The sequence below is a fragment of the Canis lupus genome, chromosome 12 (genome assembly GCF_011100685.1).
Source record: "Canis lupus familiaris isolate Mischka breed German Shepherd chromosome 12, alternate assembly UU_Cfam_GSD_1.0, whole genome shotgun sequence".
NCBI classification, from domain to species: Eukaryota; Metazoa; Chordata; class Mammalia; order Carnivora; family Canidae; genus Canis; species Canis lupus.
In genome coordinates this window covers 72,886,240-72,905,742 of record NC_049233.1, presented here as the reverse complement: position 1 = coordinate 72,905,742, position 19,503 = coordinate 72,886,240, and positions in this window count along the sequence as shown.

Here is a 19,503-nt window from a genome sequence, read left to right as displayed (position 1 = left end):
AAATATTTATTTTTAATGATTTCAAGAGCTATAACTGGACTCCGATTTCATTTACGTTCTTGACTTTGTCAATTTGGCAGTTTTCATTTGTTGTCAGAACCGATTGTTGAGAAGCACAGGAGAGGCCGGGAAGGTGAGGACACTGCCGACCCATCTGCGTCGGTGTCGCTGCCCTTCCTTTCGTTCACAATTTTAAGAAGACTCATCTACGAACCAAGGTGTTGCTTAGCTTCTCAAGAAGCCAACCTTCTGGACGGACCCAGCTCTGCTCTCCTGCTTCCTGGGAGCGCTGCTGTTCGTGCGTTCCCTGGAATCCGGCCAGGCGGCGTGCTTCTGGACTCCGGGCCTGAAAGCCTTACATGTCATGAAGTATTCCTTGGTGGTGGTTTCCCTGTGAAACTCCTCAGAAAGAACGTCTCCTGAAAGCCATCTACGACTCTAGCAAGGCCAGCGTCTGAGGGAAGATGCTAGAAAGGCACAGAGGACAAGAAGAGGGCCAGGGATGACCTGCGTAGAGCTGAGGAGTTGGCGTATTTGCAATAGTCCCTTCTGTGGGGTCTCCAAGGAGTACAAATCGGCGTTGGGGCCAGATTGACATGTTATAAGAGCACAGACACTAAAGTATAATTTTTCCAAGAAATCCAAATTTGCCTATTTATGTTGTGTATTTAGAGGTGGTATCGGGCTATTTGTTCAGACATGCCCTGTGCTCCATCTACCCAGTATTTTGACAGTATTTTCCCAGTTCCTCCCATGTCCCAGGCACTTTCCTGTCCTGGGGATATCGCTGTAAATAGAGACACGAAGTCCCTGCTCTCTTGAGGTAGTTAGCAAATTGCCAGCACACCTCAGGTGTCTACACAACAGAAGTGTGAGGCAATGGAGTGGGCTTACGGAGGGCTTATAATGGGGTACGGAGGTGCTGACATGCGAGCTGAGACTTGATAACAAGAACACACCAGGGATTTGGGGGTCCTAGGGGTGAGCTTACAACACACATCTGTTCCCTAAATAGGAACCATCTCTGTGCCCGGCCCTGGGGTCCAGCCCTCAACAGAACGGACCCCAATCCTCCTCTCAAGAAGCTTGTGTTACCATGGGGAGAGTGAGACAACCACAACCAACACAAGACGAAGTGTATCCTCCCGAGTCACGGTGATGAGCGAGAGGGAGAAAGACAGAGGCAAGGGGCGACTTGTGGGGTGGGGCCGGGTAGTTCAGGTGTCTGGGAAAGGACCCTCCTTTCTCCAGCTGAACAGAAGTGGGACTATGCTTCTGGTTCTTTTTGGGAAGGAAATGTGGCCTAGTGATCCTTGCGTCGTCCCTCAAAAGGGGACTGAAGTCCTGACGCTGAAACCTGCCCTTCCGTCGACCTCTTGCTTCTCTTTAAGGAAGGGCCATGAGCACAGCCTGTCTGGGCTCCTCGACTAGCAGCGGTCTTGCTGGTGGGGACATGCGGCGCATCTGGGTAGGAAACCTTGTTACAACAGGGGGGATCTTTTAGTTTCAATCCTTTCTATAACCAACGATTGGGAAATGGTTAGGCCGCTTAGGAGCGACTCAGGACATGGGATACTAACCTGCCATTAAAAGTGCTTCCCACGAAGTCCTTGTGAGTAACTTGGCAAAACATTAGGGTGGAAAACTAACCGAAAAGCAGCAGAATACAGCATCATGCGCCACACGACGGGTCTGTGAGAAAATGAATATCATAACACGGAAGACAAGGCATCCCAATCAGTACAGCAAGGTGGCCAGGTGTGTGTGGTTTCCTTTTGTAGACCTCCTTAATGGACTTCTATTATCTATTTATTTTTAATTTTAGGAGAAAGCTTTGTAATTTAGGATTCTGGTTTAATAATCCCTCTTCCCCTTATTCTTTTTGTAAAGGAATCTCTGTGCCGAATGTGGGGCTCAATCTCAAGACCTCAAGATTGAGTCACATGTTCCATGGACTGAGCCAGCCAGGCGCCCCACTCCTCTTCCCTTTTTGCCAAAATTCTCAAGATATTTTATTGTAATTGTAGATGCAATACAGTAAACAACTTAATAGAAAAAAAATCTAAGTGGCAACATAGAGTTAGAAAAAAAGTCAGTTTGACAGAATATTTCGCTTTTAACCAGCCATGAAAACATTGTCTCCTAATTAGTAAAAAATAAAGACTATATTTCCATGAGTACTGTCTCCACAAGCCACAAATATTTTTAGGCAGCGTATGGGACGAGGTTGGGAAAGTGGCTGAGCCCAGCTCAGCTGTGTACATGTGTGAACCCTGCTGGACAGCTCGGTGGTGGACCGGCCGGAAGAACAGTCTGATTTATCTGTCAGATGATGAAACTGAAACCCTAGGGTTTTTATTGTATTTTTTAAAGATTTTATTTATTTATTTATTCATTCATTCATTCATTCATTCATTCAGAGAGGGAGCGACAGTGCACACGTGCCCATGAAGAGGGGCAGAGGGAGAGGGAGAGGGAGAGAGAATGAATCCAGGTGGACTCTGTGGGTCTTGACTCCATGACCCGGGATCATGACCTGTGGGGAGCCCGATGCAGGACTCGATCTTGGGACCTCGGGATCCCGGCCTGAGCTGAAGGTGGATGCTCAACCACTGAGCCACCTGGGCCCCCCAAAACCCTGGCTTTTTAGAGAGATGTGAACAAAATCTCAGTTGTCTGGAGAAAACCACAGAAAATTATGACTTCCCTTGGGCTTCATGAAGGTCAAAGGAATTTTAATCTTTATGCACATTACAAAATTCTAATAAGGCAAATAAATGATACTGAAGGGTATAGAATTTCCCTCAAAAAAAGATTGTGGGCAGGGAAAGTGACCAATGCTTTTTTTACTCCTTGGAAGCTCCTTGTAGTGTCACGTATTCCTTCTTACATTTTTCACAGCTTGCAGGGAGACATTTATCAGTCAAAACTTATCAGGAAGTTTGGTGTAAGTTTAGAGACACTTTTACATTCTCTTATCCCTTTAATAAATTTAAATTGCCCCATGTCCCTCATAATTTCCAATAAGAAAAATACTTTTCAAATTTTACAGTAGAGAACACCTAAGTAGCTGTTCAGTGGCTCAAAATTTATAGAGTTAGGCCATCCTGACACTCAGCCCCTCTTCTTCTGAACGTGCCATGGCTGTGGGCATGGGTGCTTGTGTCTGTCCTGAGTTCAGAAATTTCCCAGAGGGCAATATCTTATATTTGTTCATCATCTGAAGTGACTGCATGCTTTGGTTTATTATGAAGTACAAGCTATTTTTTTCCCTTGAATTCCTCTGCTGCTTCATCCATTCATCCATGAATTTTATTATGGAACATTTCAAGTGCACACAAAAGAAGTTGAGAGACCAGCACCGTGAACCCTAGGTTCCCCTCACCTACTTCCAAAGCTCGGCATGGCCAGCCTATGTCATCCCTCCCACCCCCCGATTACTCTGAAGCAAATCTCAGAAACTCTATAAACTTCATGTGTAAATATTTCAGCCGTGGAAGATAATGACTATATATTAAAACATAGTCACAGTATCACAATCAAACCTTTGAAAATTCACCATGATTCTTCAATCAAATATCCACTGTATTCAAATTTCCTCAATTATCTCATAAATGTCTTTTTACAGTTCATGCAAGTCTGGAGTAAAATAAATCTCTCTTTCTCATCCCCTTGAAATTTAATCGTCAAAAAGGCCAGGTGGCTTGTCCTGTAGACTTCCCTGCTTATTGCACATTACTGATTGAATTTCTGAAGTTTCTATAAATGTCTTTTCTTGTAAATTGGTAGATTTAGAAACTTGGTCCGATTCAGTTCACTTTTCCACTAGCAGAGCAATAGACACTTGTATGAGTCTTACAATTGCTTAGATGAGCAAATTGGATCTGTTTCTATTAAACTATTGCACAAGGGCACCTGGGCCTCTAGTCGCTTTTCCAGGCAATTTTGGCAGAAATGGTTCAGCAAGGTTCCCGGGCGACTCAGGAGACCTGGTCTCTTAGTAGGGTCTGGGCTCAGCAGAGGAAGGGGAACACTCAAAAGCCCAGGGTCAAAGGGGCCTTCACAGAAACAAGATGAGTGTACGTGCTCCCAATATCGGACTGGAAGACCTGCTCTCTGCAGCTGCTGATTCTACTCGGCTTTCTGGAAGCGCCGTGGGGAACGGACACCCGGCTTTTCACTACCTTTGTTATAACAAGCCTGGTTCTTTTGTGATACGACACATACCTCAAAGTATTACTGATTTTTTAGTTTATGCCATTATAAGGTATCCTTCCGTTTTTACAAAAGCCAAAGCCGTTTTTAGATCATAGGTTCCAGGCTCAGATGGCCTCCCCCTCAGGCAGGACGAAAGCCCCTTTGCACGTGGGGGAGTGTGGAGGGAGATCCCTTTGCATGTGGGGGAGGGTGGGGGGAAGGCCCATTTGCACATGGGGGAGGGTGGGGGGAAGGCCCCTTTGCACATGGGGGTGGTGGGAGGAGGCCCCTTTGCACGTGGGGGAGTGTGGGGGGAGATCCCTTTGCACGTGGGGGAGGGTGGGGGGAAGGCCCCTTTGCACGTGGGGGAGGGTGGGGGGAAGGCCCCTTTGCACGTGGGGGAGGGTGGGGGGAAGGCCCCTTTGCATGTGGGGTGCTGGGGGGAGGCCCCTTTGCAGGGATGGGGACCCTCGGCCTGCCAGTCCCTCGGGCTGCACACGAAGAGCCTCACAAGGTCTCGGCTCCTTCTTCCCAGCGCTGCCTTTCCTTCCACGGTGTTTGCTTTTTGTCCTTAACCGTGGATTGTCCTGTCTTGTTACACTGCGCATGTTAATTATGACATGTCACCTGCCTTCTCAGCACAGCCTCCAGCCGATGTGACCAACCTGCTCCTGTCAGTTCGGCCTTTGCTTCTGGGCGACTCTCGGCTCTTTTGTTGGCCCCTAAGGCGTAATAGTAATAAGGGCCTGCTGGTCTCATCTCTGCCATTATCTTCGTTATCCCTGTGTTGGGACTATTTTGGGAGGGTGCCTCAGGGACAGCTGTGGGACACATTTAACCTGCCAGCTGGAATGTCTTGCCAAATGCCCCGCATGTTCCAGCTTCTGTACGTGGCTCTGCCTGGGCACGAAGGGTGACAGGGTGAGTGTGACCGGCCCGTCTGCGGGGAGGCTCAGGTGGTCCCCATTCCCTTTTAGAAACTTCGGAGGCAAAGATATTCGTAGTGAGGGCTCCTCACCCTCCAGTGCCACGCCCGCTCCTGTGGCCTTAAAAGGAGAGGACTTGGGAGCTGCTGGCCTGAGTCAGACTGCGGCGCTTGTCTCCGAGAGCGGTGCCAGGGGAAGGGCTCCTGGGGGCCGCAGGTGTCCTCCCGGAGCCCGGCCTCAAAATAGCCTGGCTGGCCTGAGCTTCCCCGAATAGCTCGCCGCAAATCAATCACCCCCAATCGACGCGAAGCCGCTGAAAACCTATTTATATTTTATGTCTGTGCCGCCCTGAGGAGCAGCTGAATTCAAACTATCGTTCTGGAGGCATTTTGTTCTTCGGCCTCGGTTTCCCAAAACTAAAGCTGTGTTTAAAGGTTAGGGCCCTGGGACGACGCGGAATGTCCCGAGTCACATCAACTCATGGATGTGCCGCGGAGGGTCGGGCTGATTGTCACCGACACCTCCCGGTGCAGGGGCCCGCACCCATGAGGCAGCAGGGTCCGGGCACAAACTAAGCATCTTGCCTTTAGGACTAGATTCCATCTCAAAGAATTGTCCGGAAAAGGAAAAGCCTGTTTATCCCGATTTCCTTCATGACTACAGTCCAAAATCAGCTTCTGTAGGGAGGACATTCCGTGCAAATGTGGCCAAAGGCCTGGGCTGGGCCACGGGACCTCTCTGTCCACCACACTACGGCTGTGACAGATGCATGTGGCAGGAGGCCAAATGAGGGAGGATGCAAGGAAAGGCACAGGCTGCAAGGGATCTGACGTGAACGTCCAGCCAGAGGGCCAGAGCTCGGCGCACTCCGCAGCCTGCGCGGCTTGGACGCCAAGGGGAGCTCAGGGCGCCTCTGAGCTTGTGGGCAGGAGTGGGGTGCAGGCAGTGGTTTGTGGTATCTAACAGATCCTGGACGCTCACATGAAATAGGGCCCAAGAGCTGGGGAGAGCAGTGGAGCTAGGCCCTTGGGGACCCCTCAGCTTGGCGCTGAGCTCGGCCCCTCACACGCCAGCCCCTCACACGCTAGCCAGAGTGACCCCGGGACCCGCTGGGCCGGCCAAGCCCACGCTGGCTGCTGCGTCCCCCTTTTCCAGCAGCACCGTGCTGCGCCTCATGCCCCAGAGACTCCCGTGGGGTTGCCGTCGAAGGCTCTGGAGTCCAGGCCCATCGCGTCCCAGCTGTATGGGCGAAGTATTGGCCGTGGACGAACTGTTGTCCCCACCTGTGAAATGAGCGCCCCCTGAGCCTGAGTCCTTCCTCAGAGCCTGGCCGCAGCACACACCCACCCGCAGGTCTGCAGCCGCCGGAGCAGGGCTTCGCTGCCAGCCCTGCGCCCACCCCACCCCGACCTGCCCCGACTCTCCTACGGACCCTTCCAGTCAGTGGGTCCTGGCTCAGGAGCACTTGGGGAAGCCGCCCCTGGCCTCCCCCTTCCCTCCCCGCCCCCACCTCACTTCGCTCTCTCGTTCTGCGCAGATGCTCTGTAGCCAGTGACTGCGTGGTCGTGGGCCTCTGGTGGCCCAGAGGGCGGGGACCTCACCCTCTTTGCACTCCTGCCCTAGATCCATGGCTACCATTATTGCTTCATAAATATATAGTTAATGACGTCGATCTAGTGGGGTTTTCTGGATAGTCTTGTTTTTTGCTTATTATTTATTTATTTATTCACGAGAGACACACAGAGAGAGAGAGAGAGACGCAGAGACACAGGCAGAGGGAGAAGCAGGCTCCCTGCCGGAGCCCGACGCAGGACTCGATCCCGGGACCCACGATCACGCTCTGAGCCAAAGCCAGACGCTCAACGCTGAGCCCCCCGGGCGTCCCTGGATAAAGCTTCGGCTGGCAACTATAAATGTCTTCGACTCTTGAAGAATTCATTGTTACTAAATCCAGTTCTGTAGGAAAACCTTACCCAACACAGGGCGGATCAGAGGGGGCGGGGAGGAAAAGATAAAAAGAATTCTTGATGGTAGAAAGTTTGAGGAACCACTGAGCTAGCATCTCCTCCCATCCCAGCGGGAGCTTGATCTCCAAATTAAGCATTCGCTTCTGAGCTTAGGGGGCAGCAGCTGCCACAGAGGTTAGGATACGGGGCCTCGCAGCTGACCAGTGCCCTTCCTGAATCAGCAGCCCCTCTGCCAGCCGAGGGCCCCTGCTGGCTTTCTCTGAGCTGGCCGGCAGCCCCTGGCCGCTCCCTAAGGTCTCTTGGGGTCAAGTTGCTGCCTACGGCCTTGAGATCTGGGAACAGCTCTTCTCACCTTCTGCCTCTGTTTAGCAGTTAAAATCCCCTACGTGCAAAATGGAGTAAATGACCCAGTAAGATGTGGTAACTATTCTCAGACCCCAAAACTTTATTTTATAGTTGGTATTTAATAACTTTGTATTTGAACTAAAATTATAAAATCCAGGCATCCCCTTTGGGGGGTTTTATATTATGAATTCAATATTAAGAGTTATAGGGCTATTCAAATGGTTGATTCCATTGAATAAGTTGTGAGAGGTTGTATTTTCCAAGAATTGGTCTATTTCATCTAAATTGTCAAATTTATGTGTGTGGAGTTGTCCATAGTGTTCCCCTATGACCCACTTGATGTCTGATCTCTTTAGTGATTATTTCATTTCATTCCTGATATTGATCGTTTGTGTCTTCTCTCTTCCTCTCTGTTTTGCTAAAGATCTGGCAATTTTATTGATCATTTCAAAGAATAACTTTCTGTTTTAACGTTTTTTTCTAGTGTTTTAAACTTCATTGATTTCTGCTCTTTATTATTTTCTTCTTTCTGCTTGCTTTGTGTTTATTTTACTCTTTTCTAGGTTCTGAAAATGGGAGCTTAGATTATTGATTTGAGACATACAGAAGGTGTTCTCCAACCATATTAGACTCAAACTAGAAATCAATAACAGAAAAAAGAAAAAAAAACAGGGAAATCTCAAAGATGAAGCCTCAAGGAGGAAAAAACAAATACATTGATCTAAATAGAAATGATGTACAGCATATCGTATTTATGTGCATGTTTCTAATTCTTCTAAATTTGTTGAGGTTTCTTTCTTTCTTTCTTTCTTTCTTTCTTTCTTTCTTTCTTTCTTTCTTTCTTTCTTTCTTTCTTTCTTCTTTCTCTTTCTTTCTTTCCTTTTTCCTCTAAGATATCTTGGTATATCTTACATGGGCACTTGAAAAGAACATTTATTCTCTTGTTGATATAAATATTGGTGAAAACGTATTGGTTGGTTTACAGTCATTGAGTGAGGGACGTTCTGGGTGGACTAACCCTTTTATCATTATATAATGACTTATTTGGGCTCTGGTAATTTTCTTTGCTCTGAAGTCTACTTTGATAGTAATAAAACCACTTCTGCTTTCCTTTGATTAATATTTGCACAATATAATATATATGTGTTTCAACCTTTATACTTTCTGCCTACTTCATTATATTTGAAGTACTTGTAAACAGCATAATGTGGGGTCACGCTTTTTAATCCTCTCTACTAATCTTTCTTCTAACTGGAGTGTTTAGACTATTTACCAAGTAATTAAATTGTTGATGTTAGGGTTTAAGTTGCCGGTTTATTTTTTATTTTCCACTTGTTCTGTCTTTTTGTCTCATTCTTTTCTTTTTTCTTACCGTTGTGTTGATTACCTTTTTTTTAGAATTCCATTTTGATTAATCTATTTTGATTTTTAAATTAAGTGTGTCTCTTTGTATAGTTTTTCTATTTGTTACATTATTTACATAATGATCCAAGATTCCTTCTTTTCTTCATTCTTATCTGTTTAGAGAACTTCCCTTAGCCATTACTTTAGGGTAGGTCAGCTGGCAACAAATTCTCCTAACGGTGCTTCCTCTGAGCTTGTCTTTATTTTCCCTTTATATTTTCTCTGGATATGTGATTCTTCGCTGACAGTCGCGAACTTTCAGAACTTGAAAAATATGCTGCTTCCTTGAGTTACGGTGAGAAATCTACTCTCATTTGAACTGTTTTCCCCTCGAGATAAGGTGTCATTTCTATTCCTGCTTTTAATATTTTTCCCTTGCCTTTAATTTTCAGAAGTTGAATTATGATGTGTCTTGATGTGGATTTCTTTGGGGTTATCCTGTCTGGGGTTCACTTAACTTTTTGAATCTATAAATTTATATATCTCTTGCTAAATTTGGGAAATAGCCATCATCATTGTCATCATCATCTTAATCATTATTTAGTACTTTTATGTCCCACTCTCTTTCTTGTCTCTCTTTGACACTCTAATAATATGAATGTTAGATCTTTGGGTATGGTCCTACAGGTCCCTGAGGGCTTTTTTTTAAAAAAAACTTTATTTTCTTTCTGTTGTTCAGATTGGATAATTTCTATTTTTCTATCTTCTTGTTCAATGATTCTTTCCTCTATCCCCTCCATTCTGCTCTTGGGTCCATCCATTGAATTTTTTATTTCTTTTTTTTTTTTAAAGATTTTATTTGTTTATTCATGAGAGAGAGAGAGGCAGAGACACAGGCAGAGGGAGAAGCAGGCTCCATGCAGGGAGCCCGATGTGGGACTTGATCCCAGGATTCCAGGATCACGCCCCGGGGCCAAAGGCAGGCGTTAAACCGCTGAGCCACCCAGGGATCCCGAATTTTTTATTTCTTTAGTGTATTTTTTTAGTTCTAAAATTTCCATTTGATTCTTCTTATATCTTCTATTTTTTCCCTGAAATTTTGTATTTTTTCCATTTTTTCAGTGCATTTATATTGCTTCCCGAAGTATCTTTATGATGATTTAAAAATAACTTTCAGATGACTATAACATCTCTGTCAGTGCTAGAAACAAATCTATATTGTTTCATTATCTCACCAACATGTGATATTGTCACACTTAAAAAAAAAAAAGCCATTCTGCCAAGTGTGTAGTGGTAACACACTGTGGTTTTATTTTATAATTTTTTTTAAAGATTTTATTTATTTATTCATAAGAGACACACACAGAGAGAGGCAGAGATGCAGGCAGAGGGAGAAGCAGGCTCCATGCAGGGAGCCTGATGCGGGACTCCATCCCCACTCAGGATCACGCCCCAGGGCTGAAGGCAGGCGCTAAACCGCCACCCAGGGATTCTCTACACTATGGTTTTAATTTGCATTTTATTAATGACTAATAATGTTGAAAATCTTTTGTTTATTTTTTATAATAAGTTGTTTATTTTCTTCTCATTGCATTTTCATTTATTTTTTAAAATCTCCCTAGCATCTAGAACAATCCTTGGCATGGCATATGGGGTCCTGTATAACTTCATCTTCCGGTTGAATATTGCCTTGATGGCTTCACTCATGATTGAAAAAGTATTATAACATCACAGTAGATCTCCTTCATATTCCCACTCCCAAATCTATACCCCTATTTACACCTGTCACTCTATTCCATCCTAATATAACTGGAGAAGTGTCTCTCCTCCTAACAAAGGTCAATTCTTTTACGGGAGCTCTTGATCCCATTCCTCCCACATTGTCTAGGACTTCTTTCCTTCCACTAAGAACTACTGATCTTTCATTAGCACTTGACCAGTCTTACCAGGAAACTAATGTGCTTTTGTATCTCCCATCACAAGGCAACAAGCGAACTTCCCTTGCCCCCTAATTCCCTTCCAGCTACCGTTTCCTTACTCTGATCCTCTTTATACTCAAATTTCCCAAAAATATTTTCTTTTTTTTTTTTTTTTTTTTTAAATTTTTTTTTAATTTTTATTTATTTATGATAGTCACAGAGAGAGAGAGAGAGAGGCAGAGACACAGGCAGAAGGAGAAGCAGGCTCCATGCGCCGGGAGCCCGACGTGGGATTTGATCCAGGGTCTCCAGGATCGCGCCCTGGGCCAAAGGCAGGCGCCAAACCACTGCGCCACCCAGGGATCCCCCAAAAATATTTTCTATAAATGCTGCTCTCACGTCTTCCTTTTCTGTCCCTTCTTTCCTGCCCTCTGAGCCACTGAAGTGTTCTTGTCAAGGCATCACTGACTTACTTGGGCAAAATCTAATGAAGAATTCTCTTGCTTGACCACGGCCTTCTGTTTGGAGGCAGCCTCTTGTCTTAGCTTTGGTGATGCCATATTCCTTTGTGTTTTTCCTGTTTCACTGGCTGCTCCTATGTGCCTTCTCCTTTTCTCTCCGACTTCTAGTTGTAGATGTTTCTCGGGGCCATAAGGCTACTCGAAGAAAGTTGGAAATCCTTGGTTTTTGTGATATAATTTCTAAGATTATATTACACTGCATGAAGATATCTTTTCATTGAAAAGAAGTCCATGATTATATGATGTATTAAAATTCTATTAACCATTCACATGCAGCACGATTCTCCCCAGAACTCACTGTGTGCTGTGGGCCTATTAGTCCGCTGGCCTCTCCAGCCACCCCATGTCTCCCGGCCCCTGGCTGCCCAGCCTTGTCTCTGTGCCCAGATGAAACGTATTCGTGCTGTTAGAAAAGCTTCCCTCAGCTCTGCAGGCATCAGCTTCTATCTCTCTCAGCTACCCTGTCCAAGTATTCTTTTTCACAGCAAACTGATTATTGTGTTCCTAGTCATTAGCACCATCTGCAATTATTTCTTCATCCCACTTGAGGATAATCAGCCTCTGCCATTAGATGAAACCCTTTGGAGGCAGCAACTCTGTCCCAGTGTTTGGAACAAACAGAGCACACAAGAGCAGGGCAGTAACAGCTCTGTGAAGCCAGCATTTATGAACAAAGTCATATGTACACACACAGAGGCTTCGTGGATACATACTCATGAATACAGGCAATCCTCACTTCCCATTGATGCTGCATTTGTGCATTTGCCTGCTTGCTAAAATTTACTTGTGAGCCCATGGCGACAAGTGGACCTGGGCGGAGGTGGGGAGAGTGAGTCACCGTGTGCGTGCTCCCAGCTGACATTCTGTCTTCCTGATTTAGCTCTCACTCTTAAGAGGGACCCTTTCGGCCACCTAGATAGTGCCACATTTTCGTGCTTTTTATTTCTGATTTTCCCATTTAAAGTGGCCCTCAGCCTAGTGCTGAAGTGCCATCGAGGGGTCCTAAGTATAGAGGCTGTAATGTGCCTCATGGAGAAAATATGTGTGTAGATGGTTCGTCCAGGCCTGAGTCAGAGGTCTGCTGGCCATGAGCTCAACGTTCACAAGTCAACGATAAATATTAAATAAGCTGTCTTGAACAGCAATGCACCTAAAACAGGGTGATAGATCGATGGGTTGTTGAAAATACTGTGACCACAGGATCACAGGAAACTAGACCCGGTATTTCTTCTGGGAACAATGATTTACTCTTCACTAATTCAGTGTTTGTGGTGACTTTATAGAACATAATTACTGCAAACAACAAGCCTTGATGGTAAAAACATGTATATATTTCTCTAGTTTGCTTCCCTCGATTATCGGTTGAGAGAGAAGATGGAAAAAAAATATAGAGAGGTACCTGGGAGGCTCAATCGGTTAAGTCTGCCTTTGGTTCAGGCCATGGTCTCAGGGTCCTGGGATCAAATCCCATATCAGGCTCTCTGCTCAGTGAGGAGTCTGCTTCTCCCTCTCCCTCCGCCTGCTGTTCCACCTGCTTGTGCTCTCTCTCTCTCAAATAAATAAATAAAATCTTAAAAAATATATATATATACACATGTGTGTATGTTTGTATTTTGTCTGTCTTCTATGAATTGACTGGTTTTTTGTTCATTTTTCTATTAATTGTCTTATTCCTACCAATATAAATAATTTATCTATTATGCATATTAATTATTTCTTACATACTTTGCACACACTTTATTTTAGTTGCCACTCTTTAAACTTATGTGGTCTTTTCACACAAAGAAGTCTCAAATGTTTAAATGTTCAAATCTGCCAGTCTCTTCCTTTGTGGCTTCTGGGTTGGTTTTTTCATAGGATGACCCTCTTCAACCTATATTAATAAAATAGACTTCTCTACCTTCTCCTGTTTTTGAAGGAAGGGAGCCTTCCTTGCCACGGCGCGGGGGCCTCAGCCCAGGTCCGCCCCGGCCCCCCTGCTGGACAGTCAGCCCTCCGGCAATGCCCACCTGGAGCTCTGTGATCGCCAGTCGGCGGCCTCGCCTGTAAGCGTCTGGATCTGGGCTCACACGATGGCTGCACCTGCCGCAGACATACCTGGAGGTGAGGCCTTGGGTGGGATAAGAGAGGTCGGACAGAGCGGTGCGTGTGGGGACGTGGGGGCAGGGGCCCTCTCGGGAGCCTCCTCGGAAGTGCCCCCGCGGCCTCTCCAGGTTGGCAACTGGGTGTGAGCAGCGCGGCAGGTGGACACGGACGAGCTCCCAGGAGGGGCCCGGGCCCCAATGGGCGACGAGAGGCAGGGCTGCAGAGGCAAGGCCAGCGGCCTGCAGGCCGAACCCCCCAAACACATGGGCCGTCCAACCCCGACGGCGCCCCGTTCTGTCTCGCGGAGCAGGAACCCGGCGCTCAGCGCCCTGAGGTTCCTCCCCGAAGTCACACGAGCCGGAGGGCAGACGAGGCTGGGTCAGACCCCAAAGCCCGAGGTTACAGACCATTTCGCTCCTGCAGCCCCACCTCTGACGTCAGGTGCCGGTGTCACTGCCGCTGTGCTGCCTCAGTTAACCCACCTGTGCCTCAGTTTCCACATCTGTAAAACAATGGGGATAAAGCTGTTGTCTGTCCCATAAGGATGAGCGAATTAGTAAACATGCTTAAAACTATACCTGACGGGCACTAAGCGCCCACTATCACCAGCCGCGATTGTTACTATATTGCAAGGGTTGAGGGTTAACTCTACCTTTCTGGGTTTATCAGCTGTTGCTTATTGATGGTTTAGGATAACTTTTGGTTTCCAGGATTTTTTTCACCTCAGCATCTTTATTCACATTATGTATTAGGAAGTTTTATTTATTTAATTACTATTACTTTAAATATTTTATTTTTTTATTTTTATTTTTTTAATTTTTTAAAATTTATTTATGATAGTGACACAGAGAGAGAGAGAGGCAGAGACATAGGCAGAGGGAGAAGCAGGCTCCATGCACCGAGAGCCCGACGTGGGATTTGATCCTGGGTTTCCAGGGTCGTGCCCTGGGCCAAAGGCAGGCGCTAAACCACTGCGCCACCCAGGGATCCCTACTTTAAATATTTTATTTATCTATCCATGAGAGACGACACAGAGAGGCAGAGACACAGGCAGAGGGAGAAGCAGGCTCCACGCCGGGAGCCCGATGTGGGACTCAATCCCAGGACCCCGGGGTCACGTCCTGAGCTGAAGGCAGACGCTCAACCGCTGAGCCACCCAGGTGTCCCTATTAGGACATTTTAGATTACAGGGTATAGAGAAACCCAGCTTAAACAACAGAGGGACATCCAGCAAGGCTTGATCCAGCCTCGGTTTCCCATCGCCTCCGTTTTGCCCTCTGTGTGCAGCCCACGGCCCCACCTGGCTTGCAGGCTGCCCCGGGACGGGTCACTGTGCCCAGAACGACGTCATAGACTGGCTGCCTTCAGCTGAGGTGGGCCCCGGCTGAGGCGGGGTCAATTTTACCCAAGTGCGTGGCCCAGGAAGGAGCAGTTGTCGACAGGAGAGCCAGGGCGCTGTGGCCAGCAGGTGGGGACAGTTGGTGCCGGGTTTGTTCTGCTCCTGGTCACCCCACCGGGCAGCCCCTCTCCACGCCTCTGTGCCAAGCTTCTCCCCTCGACCCCCACCCAGCCAAAACCTGCTCATCACTTTAGGTCCGTCCCAGACCCCGATGCGCTTGGCCCTCTGCATGGCTTCAGCGCACGTGTCCTGAAGGCTGAGATTCCTGCCTCCAAAAACTTCTGATATTGCCAGCAAAACACATTTTCTGTCTTCAGAACCTGTTCGCACTTCCCTCATGGGCCTTGCCTCCTGCCTCCCTTCTGTGCTTGTCCTGATCTCTTCATTAGGCCGGACGATGCCCCACGTGAGGCCGGGGTTTTTCTCCCTTTTCTTTCCTGGTGTGAGGGGACCAGATGCATGTTTGGTGACTTACCGAACAAATGAATGAAGGACTGAATGAAAAATGAACAGAATGAGAACAGCCCTGCAGATCCTGCATGGGTTTAAAGTGCAGGAAAAGAGGTGAGAGATGCAACACCCCGGGGCCCGGAAGAGGCGGCTGAAGGCACGGCCACGGAGCAGCCGGCCGCGAGCGCGTGGCTGCCGAGCTGAGGCTGCGGGAGCTGCAAGGCGCATCAGGGACAGTGGGTGCGGGGCCCAGGCTCCATTTTCAAGAAGCTGGGCCTCATTCCGAAGGCTTTGTGAGGCTGAGCACCCATCTTCTGTAGGAGAATGAGGAGTGCAATTCGTGAATTTGGCCAATCCCCCAGCAGCTGGCAGGGGCCGGGAGCAGGGTGGGCTCTAACAAACAGGGTGGTGGTGGGGAGGGGTGGGTGGCCTGGAGGGGCTCAGACAGCAGAACAGAAACCGTGGCCATGGGCAGGGTGTGGAGGAGGAGGGGGGTCCCATCTCTCGGAGGTCCAGGATGCCTGGACCCCAGGCACTCACGCTCAGCTCCGCTGTTTCTCTCTGTGCCCCCCGCCCACCCCCTGTACTCTGGACAGACGCACCCAAGGTGGAGCCTGAAGCCCCAGGCAGGCGGTGGGTGGGCCCCCGCAAGTCCCACGGCCAGCCGCATCTACCGAGGCTTGGGGTCTCCAGGGACGCGAGCTTTGGGAGGCCTCCTCCCCTCAGGAGCCATCTGTGGGTAGAGCAGAGACTAGGGGAGGGCAGCTGTCCTGTCACAGGCTGAGGGGCAGAGGTGCCTCCGTAGCTGGCCGCCAGACGGGAGCGCGGGGGGCAGGCCCGGCAGGCCCGGCGCAGTGGTGCCCTGCCTGGGGCGGCCGTCCACAGCCCGTAGGACCCAGGCCTCCCAGGGCCCCGTGGGGGGGCCAGCAGCGCCCCCTCTACAGATGAGGACACTGAGGCACGAAGCAGGTAACCTGCTCACATCCACCTGGAGCTTTCCCTGCAGGTTAGAGACCAGGGCATGGCGACCACGGCGAGCCTGCATGCACACGTGGTGCGCTCCCCCGTGACAGGGGACGGAGAATCCGAGTGGAGGCCTCACGGGTCCTGATCGGGACCAGGGGACAGATGGCCCCGGGAGGGAGCTCTGCGTGTCCTCGCCTCTGACCCGGCGTCGAGGCGTCGCCGGAAAATGACCATATCCTCGGGCTGGGGACAGAATAAGCGGGAGGCCCAGCGGGTCCCTCAGCTTGCACTCAGCGGCTGGCCGGGCTCGGAGCAGGCCCGGATGCAGGGTGCAGGGAGGACGCAGGAGCCACCCCAGGCGGCTGCACGTCATTAGAGCACAGCGGAGTGGGCCGTGGGCCGAACCAGCAGGGCGCTGACTCCCACGGAGGACGCCGCGACGGCTCGGCCGCAGGAGACACGCGTCCTGAGGTTGGAGCAACTCCGCGCGGGAGGGGCGTCCTCGTCTACGCAGGGTCACAGTAGGTCACGTGGCCCAGTCCCCACTCCACACACTCGTTCGGGCGCCGGAGCGGACGGGGGCCCTGACTTTCGGCACAGGGTGACCGACGTCATCTGCATCTCGGTGCCCAGCAGGCAGACAGGACGTGAGGTCGTGGAAGACGCCCCCCGGCGAGCCCGGCCTGTGCGACAAGGCGGCAGGGGAGCCCATGGAGATCCGCGTTTCCCCAGTGATCACAGCTGAGGGCCGCCGTCGGCGTAGAGGGGGCTGCTTGCCAGTGTGGACACCCCGGGCCTGAGGGGCGCCTGCTTGTCCTCGGGCGCACACACTGCGCGGGGCCCTTCTCTGCCCTCGTGGGCCCGGCTGCCCGGCCTCCGGGGACCGCGGGCACCTGCCCGGAAGGGGCCCCTGTCTGAGCCCCGGCGCAGGGGCCCGGGCTCCCAACGAGGTCCGAGGACCACGCCTCTGTCTGCCAAGGGAGGCCACGCACTCAGGGTCCGAGGGCTGGTGACAGCTGGTGACACTATCACTCGCACCTGCCTGGCCCTGCTCACGGCTGTCGTGAGTCCCTAACCGCGAGGGAGCGCACACCTGTGAGCAGAGTCACTGAACCTGAGCCACGCCTGTGGCTTCCCCGTCTCGCCGCCAGGAGGAGTGGGCGACTGGGCTCATCTCCAGCAGCCGCGGCACCTTGACACACACAGGTGCATCAGGCGTGTGCCGCCGGGCCGGTCAGCCCGCGCAGTGGCTCCACACGGCAAGCACGTCACTGTCACGGCTGCGTGCGTGGCTTCCCGCACGGCCCAGGCTCCGGGTGGCCCGGGAGGCGGCAGCCAAGCTGGTAGCCAAAGGCCTCCCTGCGGCAGGAGGCGGGCTGGCGTCCGGAATCCTGTGCTGAGTGGGGGCGAGACGCAGCTCCTCACGTGTGGGCTGCTCCTCCGTCCGCGTGGGGCCCTCAGGCACAGGCTCCCGGGGGAGGAAGACGGCGACCCCGAGGGGACAGGGCTGCTCGTCCGAGTCATGAACGGGTCACACAGTCCGTCTCCTTCCGGGAGAGGGATGGCCTTGGCCCTCACAGCGGGGAGGCCAGGAGCCTCTGCACCTGTACCACTGCCGCAACGTGCGTGGACGCTCATGCCTGAGCCCCTGGTGCAAGGCCTCCCGGCAATGGCCTCGGGCCTCCTTCCCCTCCCACTGCTGTGGGGCCCACGCAGCGAGGACAAGCAGCCCGCCGGCAGCCGTGCGGCCCGTGGGGGGTCTGAGAGGCAGGGTGGGCGGCCACCCGACTGTAGGGACTTGGGCCAACTGTGACCACGCGGTGTCAGCCGTGGAATCAGGGCCCCGGCCTGGCCCGTGGGTGGCGGGACCCGGAGCAGAGTCAGCCTCCGGCCCGGGCCCCGCAGGGCCTCCGAGGTATGTCCACGCAGCGGAGCTCCCCCCCAGATGGAGGTGGGGGGTCAAGTGTGACCAACTGCACCGTCAGGTCCTCGGGGTCAGTGGTCACCACTTGCAAAAGCAAGCGTTCTGTGGACGTGACCCCTCAGCGTGCACGTGGCAGGCGGCGACATCCCGACGGCAAGGACCCACCTGAATTTCCCGCTTACATGCGGGCCCTGGCGGCAGTGCGCCCTCCCGGGGCGCCGTGTGCGGGGAAGGAGGCCAGCAGCCTGGGTGTCGCCTGCTGGGCCTCGGGACGAGCTGCAGCGAATATAATCCCCAGCTTTGTTCTGCTCGGTGGCTGTTTGCCTGACAGATGTCCAGCCTGTGTCGGCCCCGCCGGCTCCTCTTACTGGAAGAGACCTGCTCGGCTGATTGATCTCTGCACGTCCGCGTGGCCTGAGCGCCGGGCCCGGGCCCCCCGGGAGCCCCCACCCTGGGCCAGGGCTCCGGACGGGGGGCCGCGGGGAGCTCAGTGGAAACCGGCCGCGGTGGCCACTCTTTCCCCAGGATTTTAGCAAGTGTAACAGAACCGGGGAGACAGTGTGTCCCTATTTCTGATCAGAAGATACTGTCGCCCCTCTAAGCAGCGAAGGCTCTCTCTCTGGTTCTCGGATTGTTCACAATAATAAAATTTAGGCATAAAATCTGAGGCTAACGCGACCTATAAAACCTGGAAGCAGAGTCTGGCTTCTTGCGCGTGTGCTCAGACAAGCGCCCGGGAGTCAGGGGGCGGCCTCCATGCACCTGCACTCCGAGCAAACAGACTTGGAAACTGAAAGTACTACCCCAACCTGCTGAGGCCAAAGTACAGACAGTGTGTGTCTCGTTAAACTTTTGATATATATTGATGTCAATATTGATATCTGCCCAGTGATATTTTTTGAGAAAAAAATATGACCTGGAAAATACAAGTTTATCTAGAAAGGCTAGAAAATACATGTAGGGGGATCCCAGGGGGGCTCAGCGGCATGACCCCAGGGTCCCAGGATCGAGTCCCCATCGGGGTCCCATCATGGAGCCTGCTTCTCCCTCTGCCTGGGTCTCTGCCTCTCTCTCTCTATGTGTGTTTCTCATGAATAAATAATAAAAAAATAAAATCTTTAAAAAGAAAAAGGAAAATGCATGTAGTAAGAAAAAAAGCCATGCAATATACTAACCAAAGAGAACCACTTTTAACCTTTTCTTATAGGTTCCTCTCGACATTTTCTACACACACGCACATGCACATACACACACGCACACATGTGCGTGCACACACACGGCTTCTGGCAACACGCATCGCCATTTTCCGGAGGGTACAGTGCCTTTCCAGCCGTGTACGGATGAACCTCCTGCTCCCCGAGCTGGAACTGGTTCTTGGAGGGATGAAGCCAGATGCCCGTTGGAAGACGTTGAGGTGGGTTGAAAGGGACGATATTGTGTTTATATGACTGAATATTTTT